Source organism: Cyanistes caeruleus, chromosome 4, assembly GCF_971803275.1.
Source record: "Cyanistes caeruleus chromosome 4, bCyaCae1.hap1.1, whole genome shotgun sequence".
NCBI lineage: Eukaryota > Metazoa > Chordata > Aves > Passeriformes > Paridae > Cyanistes > Cyanistes caeruleus.
The window spans coordinates 34550657-34560928 of NC_141704.1; the positions used below are offsets into that span (position 1 = coordinate 34550657).

At 42.4% G+C, this 10272-nt stretch overlaps 1 long non-coding RNA gene across 1 annotated transcript; it reads left to right on the top strand.

Moving 5' to 3' along the window:
• The first annotated feature begins 551 nt into the window (after positions 1–551).
• Positions 552–4353, top strand: LOC111934112 (uncharacterized). The gene is made up of 2 exons (XR_015286433.1): positions 552–734; positions 1986–4353. It is a non-coding gene; the product is annotated as an uncharacterized LOC111934112 (long non-coding RNA).
• The last annotated feature ends 5919 nt before the right edge of the window (positions 4354–10272 follow it).

The following is a 10272-nucleotide window of genomic DNA, read 5'->3' on the forward strand; positions in this document are numbered from 1 at the left end:
GAAATTAAGGTGGAGAAAGGAGTCAAACACAAGTGGAAGGAAAGTGCCTGTCTATTACATATCCAATCCAAAGGCTGTACTTAATTTTAAAGTATCTCTTAATTTGTAGAATTGAAGTGTTAGAAAGTCACTCAGTTTTCTTGTGGGCTTACCATGAAGGCAAGTCAGCACCAGAGAAAGGTTAAGAAAATACCCTTGGGTATGTGAGAGTAGTCCAACCTAATTCAACAAACTTCTCCTCCTTTCTGTTGCATTCACCTAAAGCCTTGGATTTTAGCACTGTCTGTATAATGGGGAAATAAAAAAATAAAAATAATCTTATTTTCCACATGTAAACCAGAAGCTGGTTAGTCCTAGGTCATAGCTTGGGTGGTTCATAATGAGCGGAGGCTTGGTTTTGTATTTTAAGGAAAATATTCCCACCTCAAAAATAAGTCAAATCTTTGCTCTTGATGTGGGCTCCAGGGCAGCCCTGGCGCCCCAGCCTTGCAGCGGGGTGTTGTGCTGAGCTGGCCAGCAGACACTAGGTGGAAGCCTTGGGCTGCAGTTCCACTGCAGCTGCTGATGGCAGGAAGAAGAGGACTTGTGCTTTCAGAAAGGAGAGCTTTTTCTTTCCTCCTTGCCTTCACGAACTAGAAGGGGAAGTCCAAGCTCTTCTGATGCACCATGGGGTGAGCAGAGGAATGAAGCAGAAGTGTCAGTCCCATCCCGGGTCCTCCCTGCAACAGGATCTTGTGAGCAGGGCTGTGGTGGGAGCCTTGAAATCCTCTGTGTTCTTGGGTGTGGTTGGGTGGCAAGATTGATTTCATTTATCCTGATTTATTTTATCCTCATTTATATATTCTGATGGGATAATTTTGAGATCCCTGTGAGTGCATAAAAAAGAATTAATATTGGGATGAAAGTGAGTACTGATTAGCTGCTTTATCTTGCAACAAATGCTGGTAGAACCAGCTACGATAAAGTGCATGCTGAATTTATGATGATTGCTTTCAACAAGGCCTCCAATCTGAAAAGTATTCCAAATAGGGAGATTTAGAGTTAGTACAAAGAATGACTCACAGGTTAAGTGAGAGCCAGATGAAACTTGGAATGTTCATTTGAGAGAAATGTCAAAGTTCATGATTTCAAGACATCTTGTTACTTTTGGTGATAAAAATACTGTTTTCAGTGAATTCCTAGAAACTAAAAATTATGAACATTTAAATTAGATACTTTTAGAAAAATGGCTGGTATTTTACTTTGAAAATTAGTAAAGTTTTGGTATTGTTTCACATATCAGTTGAAATGCAGAGTTAGGTTATACCAAATCAAGTCTCATATGAAGCCACATTATGCAATCTTACCAGTAACATAGCACACCATGAATATAATAATTAAATATTGTTATATAATTTAGTACAGGTGATGTTTTATATTCAAAACGAGTGATTTTTCTACTAAGTAATGAGTTTTCTATCAAAAGCAATAGCAGCTTTATTAGTCTGTGCTGAATGAAACAATTTAAATTCTTGCACTCTGAAATAGAAATGTTCTGGGTACTAGTTAGGGACCAATTGTTTTTAATATCCTGGAAGCCTGATTCTAGGATAATGGCAGGATATTGAACACATCAATTTCTCTCATTATTAACAGAAGAATGTAAAACAATACAAGCAGAAAAATACGTTAAAAAAAAAAGGTTGCTTTCAAAAGTACTATTTTAATTTGAAAGAAAACCTGTCATTTTTTTCCTTAAGCAAACTTTTCAATATTGAAATTTTTGTTTCAGCCTCCTTTCACATAGGGATTTTTCATTTGTACTTAGAATTTTCTGAAAAATGTTGATTTTATCAAAATGGTATTTTCTGGTTGAAGACTGTTTCAATTAAAATTTTCTCGCTAGTGTGAGCTGTTATGACACACTCCTCCTCCACCCTCTGAGCTGTGGTGTAAGGGTGAGGGAAGTTTTTGATTTATCTTTCCTTATTTTGTTTTTTTTTTAGTGCAATGACTTCGAGAGCTTCATGGCTGTTCTGCAGACAGATGCACAATTGTGAAACATCAATATGGACTGCAAATCTCTACTGTCAGTCAGCTCCTCTTCCCCTCTGCATAACGTAATCCCTATCTCCACAATGCCTGCACAGATACACATTTGCAAAGATGTTTTTCTGGAGATAGCGTGCATAGCAAACACTCCCTTACTTGTTCTCATCTCTAGCAACATTATACGGAGTTTCAGTTCACAGTTCCCTGTGTTCCCCCTCCTACCACTGAAATGCAGCCAACTCTGAGCTGCGGCTATTAAACATCACACAAGCAACACCACAAAACAGATTGTGGAAAGCACAGGAATTCAAAGAAAAGCAACAAATTGAGTGAGGTCTGGGAAGCGATAATAAAGGATCATAAGGAAATGAATTACTCATAATGCAGAATAGCCATCACCTCGATGTCCAGGTTTTACCAGGATGCAAGGGCAAGTTTTTGAGGGTGGCACAAAGAGGTGTCACTAGGAGCAGTCAGGTTTCAGCCAGGGAGATAAGCAGGTCAGCTTCCTTAACCACTGAGTTTTGTCAGTCTGTTTCAGAGTCCAAATGAAAGGGCTGACGGCATCATTGCTTGGGGGTTTTAAAACTAGACAATTTCAAGACAGGTCAAGGCACTTTCAGGACAGCTGAATAAAACAAGATGGAGCACGTACTGTATCCATTCCCACTTTGTATGAGTCTGAGAAAACAGTTGGGAGAAAGATGGAAAGGTCTGAAGGAACCACAGTACAAAGTTAGAAAACAGTGTGAATTGGTGTGATAATAGCTGTGACATGGCCGGGGAAAAGCTTCCAAAGACGGTGCTCTTCTTTGACAAGAAGATCATCTTCATGATGACCTTAAGGTGAGAAAGGAGGGAAAAGGGGAAGATTGGCAATGAGTCAGAGGAAAGATAAATGTGTCTGAAGGTATGTAGCCGTTTATGTGTGTGTGTGTTGCACAACAGAAATCTCATTCAGGTCAGAAAAAGCATTTTAAGTGTCTGCATCTCAGTTTGCTTACACTAGTGGGTAGAAGAGGGCACTTTGGCACAAAACCTGTACATGAATTCTTGCTGCTTTAGGTAAAATGATGAGTGGGGAAGGTTGCCAGACACTGTCACTGAGCATTCAATGGACAACTAAGAAGCAACTGGAAAAGTCTGTTCCCAACTCAAGTTGCATAGCAACACTAAATCGTCAGATTGCTGTTATGTCAGTCCCTTACATTATCCCCATTATTACAGCCAGTTTTAGGAACCACGCAGTATGATGTTACTAGCCCACTTCACAGCTGGATGTGTGACCTTTGTCTCTTGTTGAATGATGCCATGTAACTTGCTACAAAGGTGTCTCAAAGTAGTACACCAGAGAGAAAAATCTTTGAGGATCCATCAACACAGACCATAAGGAGCAAAGGATGTACCTGTGCAGCATGGGGCAGGAGAGAGATCAGGACACATCAATATCCTTAAAGAAGTCTAGTGTCTGCCAAACGTGTCAGGATGTGTTATCCCATCACTTCTCTGAACTGAGTCTTCACTGATCCAGTTGAAAGCCTGTATTAAGGGGTGAGCCACAGCTGCTCATGTGTTTTGAATGCTTCCAGTGCATGCTTGTGCTTGGTGTTTGGACCTCTCCTGTGGCCAATTGCTGCTGTGCAATTCTAACTTCTAAATTCTAAACAGCTGTTTGCTGCTTTTCAGTATAAGCACCTTGTGAGCTGTTTCCTGGTAGAGATGCTGAAGTAGTAAAGTAGTCACAACATCATCATCCTGTGATGTTTCAGACACTGCCAGTCTGAAAAAATACCTAGAAGTCTGCTTCTGTTGCAGGATGTTTCTAGTAACCTGCATAGTATCTTTCCTGGATGTCTTGTGTAGCACAGCATCCTCCTCCCTTTTTCATTCTATTGCTCCTTCTTTTGCTGGCATAAGATCCTGAAATGCCCCTGCCATCTCTTTGCAGCCAAGGCAACCAGGGTCACTGGGTACCAAGGTATGGCTGGAGTTTTAAAGATGCAAATAAAGTAAATGAACTTCTTTACTGCAAATATCAGAGTGACATGGATTTAGGATACCAGGTGGAATGAAAATTACCTTATAGGCCTTATGCACTGGATGATGGGGAGAGTGACTTGATAAGCAAGTAATTCTTAGTGATAGATCTCCTTTCTGAAGAGTGCCTGGTTGTAAACTATGCCAGCTTTTTCAAGATCACCGCTGCAAATTATGAACCAGCAAACAGACCTCAGAAGGACAAGATAGATTGCCTGCTCCCTCTGTATATAGTAATGGAATTATTCTGCTTCATTAAAACAACTGATGAGAAAAAAGAGCCTCAAGATTCAGTTCCTCTGTTTTTGTGCCCAGGATATAAAGCACAACACCTGGACTGGGACCTACAAGTCACCCTTGCTTAAAATCAAGGAAACTGAGCTGAGACAAAGTCTAATACAGCAGACGATAAACATTCATGTATGACATTGCTAAAAGACATCTGATAGGTGTGGAGTTACCCTTAACAAAGGAGCATCTCTTTAATGCAAAATAGCTTAGGAGTTCTTGTGAAAATGGAACAACTGTTTGTCTGATTTTCACCTTTCTTCCCTTTAGTACTCCCCTGAACTGCTGGATGGGACGCTCCAAAAAGCTTATTTCCCTCTCCAGGAGAGTGTATTTTTGATGTATCTTGCTTCCCTGTGAGGATGAGGGATTTGAGATCATTAGTGAGACAGCAGGTGTTGGAGTAGTCACTGGAACCCCCCAGCTTTGTAGCTCAGTCATCTGGAGGTCCACTCTAAGGAGGGATTTATCCAAGGGCCCTGCAGAGCAAGTAAGACTTGTAGCTGCTCTGTATGTGTCTGTTGACAGTCCTGGCAGTTCAGTGGAGGAGTCAGTAATGAGTTTTAGGCTGTGTCAGCCGGACTGAAGGGTTTTGTGTAACCCTGCTCTCACAGACTATCTGGAAGTACAGATATGAGAGACGGTTCCATGGAACCAGTTCATGTTTGATAATTAATATGGCTTTTCCTTTTAAACTTAGGCCTTGTAGTTTATGGTGGATAGGTCCCCATTAATGAGTGGAGGATATTTTTGTCTGACTTTACACTATGGACAGACCTCTGCATGATTTCTCTACATGTATCTTTATCAGTTTCAGTCTGTATGTGTTCCCAAGTACCATCTTTGCAGTGCCTCAGCTTTATTTGACAATCTGAGTTTCCTATGACCTTTGAGGATAACATTTTCAGATTAAAATGTGCTGAATAAGGACAAATGAGAAATGCAAAAAAAGTGAAAATACTCAGGTTTTAAAGAAAATCATCTTTTGTCAGCATTGTTTGCATATGTGCTCATTTCTTATAAACATTCAAAGACTCGAGTTTCCTGTTGCTAGTATATGTGGGAAATAAATGTCAAGACTGCACATGAGTACTTTCCATAAATTAATATTAAATGTGCAGGCACATTTCATCTCAAAGTGCTTGTACACTCCTCTTGTCAGAAAGCAGAATAAATGATGATCAGAATCACCACCTAGGGCTGGTCATTTCCATCTGTAGTTATGAAAATGCTCTACAAGGAAGGTCAGGATCATAGCCTCCAATTTTGCAAATGGAACACAGTTCCTCGGTAAAGCCACTTGTCTGGCAGTCAAAGAGCCTCCACCTCTCTACCGAACCTGCAGAGGCAAGTGCAGATGCACATTTGATTATTTTCACTTCTGTCCTTGACTACCCCTTTTAAAAGCAGTCACTCACCCTTTCATTTATTGTTCAGGATGTGAGGTTATGCATCACCACCCAGCAGAGGCTGCTGTCCATCCTGTGAGTGCATGTGTGCTTATTGGTATGCATTCTCTCTCTGTCTTCCAAGGAGGAACTGAAGGCCTTGTAAGCATTCCTTGCTGCTTTCCTTCAGGTCACCTCTGCTTCTGCCTTCAGTGCCCCTCACTGCAGAGGATCTCCTCCTCTGCATCTCTTTTGGGCTGGCCAGAGGCCGCCTTCAGCAAATGTCCTGGCAGAAGAGTCCTGACTGTGTTTTTGAGTATTCTGTACCTTTCCTTCTGTCCTTGTCTTGTTCTCACAGGCCTCTCATTTCCCAGGGCTGTCAGACAAGGATTTGTAGTCCTGAGTCCTCTCTGCTTTCTTGTGTGTGTCTTCATCCTGACAGTCCCCCAGACTGTGCAGAGGTACAGGAGGGTTATAGGGTGAATGTGTTGTTTCGTGCCAGAGAAGATATTGATAATGTGTTTTACAGGGTTCCCTGGGAGTATGAGCTTGGTAGTGGTTTCAAGAAATAAAATTTATTCAGAAGGGACTTGATCAAGACATTTGAAGTAACACGTATTGGAAGAGGTCTTGTTGGGAATACCCTCTTTTCCTGTCTTTCCAGAAACTTACAAAGGGCCATTCAGAGAAAAAATGGCAAATGCAGTACCTGGATGCTTCACACAGTGGTGATTAAACCATGAGGTGTGTTGCCACTATATGTTCTGGAGGCCATAAATGGAAGTAAAAAGTCCCAGTAGCTTTATGGAGTAAGCTAGCTTCCAAATACCCAGGAATTGAAATGTTTCTTGAGCTGCCTTGTACAACTCCTTCCCAAGGGCTCTGGGGACACCAACAACCCTGATTGTCCTTGCCCAGCATTTCTTGGGGCTTCTTCCACCCTGTCCAAGTCTCAGGCCCTCAGGCCCCCAGAGCCATCAGCCTCTGTTGCAATGATGCTGCAGTAGGGGTGCTCTCCAGCTCCCCACAGCTCTGCCCTGCCTGGCCATGGCTGCTCCAGAGAGGTACCTGATGCCGTGGGGTGGGGTTGCCCCTGGTGCCTCCCAGATGCTCTACTTCTCAGCTGGGCTGTAGGGATGTTCCTGTGGAGCCCCCAGCCTTTCTAGGGCTCTGGCATTTCTTACAAAGTTTTGTAAGGCTGCAACCTACTCTATATAAAGTATATACCATCACATGTCATAGTCAGTAACATTTCTAAAGTGGGTGATTCTCTCCCAATATGCTGCTTTTATCAAGAGAGTTAATGCCTGCCAGGATATGGAACTTATTGCAGGGACTGCAATTGCGATACTCGGACTAGTAAGTCATTTTACCAATGCTCTTCCTCTTAAAAGTGATCATTGTTAGAAATCATTGATCTTTTCCTTGTCCTCTTAGTACGACAATATCACAGCTCCAAAATGGAAAGCCTTGCTGTGTGAGCAGAGATACACAGATCAATATCTCTTGTGGCAGCAAGTGAAAACGTGTGGTGCAAAGGTAGACTTCCACAGTCTCGTTAGCAGGAACAGCCTGGATGTAAGAATCAAATGTCATAGCAGTTGAAATGGAAGAAGTGAATATAGACATTTATCGTGGAATTTAAGCATCATTATTTGGAGGATGGTTGCAACATTTTGTTGTTAAACTTCTGGAATTTCTAGGGAGAAGGAGGGGAATGAAGCTAGAAATATCTGTCAAAACAGCTGTATCTCACAGTGTTCAGGCACATTCATTTCAGAAAGGCAGGTAGTAACCAGTAGCAGGACCCAAGGGAATGGCCTGAGGTTGTGTTAGGGAAGGTTTAGGTTGGATATCAGGAAAAGGGTTTTCACAAAGAGTGTGTTTGGGCACTGAACAGGCTCCCCAGGGCAGTGGTCACAGCACCAGCCCGACAGAGCTCAAGAAGCTTTGGGACAATGCTCTCAGGCATAGGGTGTGACTCCTGGGGATGGTGCTGTGCAGGCCACGAGTTTGACTTGGTGATGCTTGTGGGCCCCTTCCAAGTCAGCTTCTTTTGTGATTTGGTGATTCTGTAGTCAGTCAGAAGAGGCCAAGGGTTCCATGCTTTAGTTAATGCACACTCCTGTGCTTACTGAAACTGCAGGCTACAATATCTTCCGGATTTACCAGCAGATATATTGAAGCTCAACAACCAAACTCTCCAACACCAAAATCCATGAACTAAAGTTTAGTCTTGGTACAGCCCAGGTAAATGTGGTTCTGAATTTTCCCTTAATGAGATATTTGGGCAAAAAATGTTGCAATCATTGTGAGGATTTTCTTACACCATGCTGAACAGATGCACCATGCATGGACAGATTCAACATTTTTTTAGAAAAAAGGAAGTAACTTTTGAGACCAGAGGGCTATTAAAATATTGGTGTCCTGACTTCCATCACTTCATTGTGTTGGGTTGTGGGAGGGGAGTTTTTTCACTAGTAAAAGATTCTTCTTGTGCTTCTTGGTGTCAATGCCTAGGTCAAATTCACAGCCTAGCTGCATCTCATGCTTAGGAGGGGATGGCTGGGCTGCCTTTCTTGCAAGCTGCTTCATGGTGGTGGCAAACGTGGGATCCGACTGTGCATCAAGTCTGAGGAATCCCATAGGAAGCCTCCATACAGAGGATTTAACTTGTGATTAAAAGCAAGACAAGGCTGCATCCGTATTAACCTTCTCTCTGCAAAACCCAAGAAGGTCTCCCAATTCTCTCCTCCCCAAACCTCCACCACTTTCCCTTTTTCTTTGATTTCTCAGCTAAAAATAGGGTGACAGAGGGACTGTGGGGTAAGCAGCTGGAGTAGAGCGGAGCCAGTTGCCATAGAAACCAATGAGCCACTTAGCAGCACTTGCCTTCCTTCTTTGCCTGTGGATTTATTTTTCCCTCTTGTTCATGGAGGGCCAGTGTGGGGTGGTAGAAGTCCCACACCAGCTGAGACACACTCCCTGCCCATGTGGCCACTTGGGATGCCAGTGTTCCCTCAGGATCTGACTCCCAAGTGAGGAAGGGGAGAGGGAGGATGAACTTCAGATGGAAGAAGGGTCTGAGCTTCAAGGCTTGTACATACACTTGTTTTTTCCTCCTCACCCTGGCATCTTCTTTTCCTCTCATACTAGATAGCCCTTGATTGATGCCCCAAATATTCAAAAAGGACTCTCCAGGCCACTTGTGCCCTGCCCTATCTCTAAAGATGGCAAGTAGCAGCAGTTGGGTTTTATGCATATAACCATGTGCTGTATTACACCCCAGGCTTGAGTAGCAAAGACAGAAATTTCGAGGTGAACATATGGGTTAGAAGAAGAGAATATTCCTTTCTTCCCTGGTCTTCCTTCCATCACGAAAAATTAACATTTGGGTGATTATTTAAAATAGATGCCCAACCTACTTTTGGTTCACATGGGGCTAAAGTTGCTTTAATTTCACTGCATATACATTTCTCAGTGGGGAAAACCTATTTCCTTGAAAGATCAGAAGCTCTAAATGGAATACCTGAACCATATTAAGCTATAATTTGGCTACACCTGCTCTGGGTTTGGAGTGCTTGATATTCAGTGTTTTTTTTCTTTCTTTTTCTTTTTTTTTCCCTGAGACTGAAGAGGCATACATTGTTAGGTAGCACATACTTCACTAAGTTTAAAAATAAACTTAGGAAATATTATCACTAGCAGAAAAGTACTAGATTGGCAGCTTTTGGAGAATGAAATCTTCTTTTCAGCCCTGAAGTGACAGAGCCAGTTTTGGTAAGACCTTCCCACACTGCTCCTCAGCCGTATGCTCAGAATGTTGCTTCCTCACAACTCGAGTCATGTGAAAGAGCCCCAGCTGCTCACACCTGGATGCAAACCCCAGGTGTCTGCTGGCAGGTGCTGTTTTCTTTCTCACTCTGTACTGTGTGGAAGTGGTAATGGGAAAAACAGTCATGCATTAATGGGTGCTGCAGCACAGTAAAGCTGTAAGGAATTTGCCAGCAGAACCATGCCTGATAAAGCTTGCTGACGTAGTGCTGCTCCTTCAGGTTGCATATCACCATCATTTCTGAAACTTGGGAGAAAAAGTCTATTATCTAAAAATCATGGTAGATAAAATTGAAAGCAGTTCCTAGAAATTTGGGCTGGATAGTTTTCTTCTGGGTAGTCTGAAATAGGGGGCTTATGTTTGATTTCTCCTCTGAACTTGAATGGAGGACTGAAAGATAATAAATGGCATCACATAGCAGTATGTACAGGGAAGTGTAAATGTTAAATAATGAATCTTTATGATATACCTGCAAAGTCAAATGTATTATTTAACTTCAGCTCATCACAGGCAGCCAGGCAAGATATGTGATGGAGTTAGAACTGGGTCAAAGGCATATCTGGGAAGACCTGAACATCTCCTTCACTGAGAAGTGGCCTGGATATCCCAAGGATGCCATTCTGCAGCTGCTTAGAAGAGGTCAGCTTTGACTCTTGATGCTGACTCTTAGTATTATTACTTGTCTGTACCACA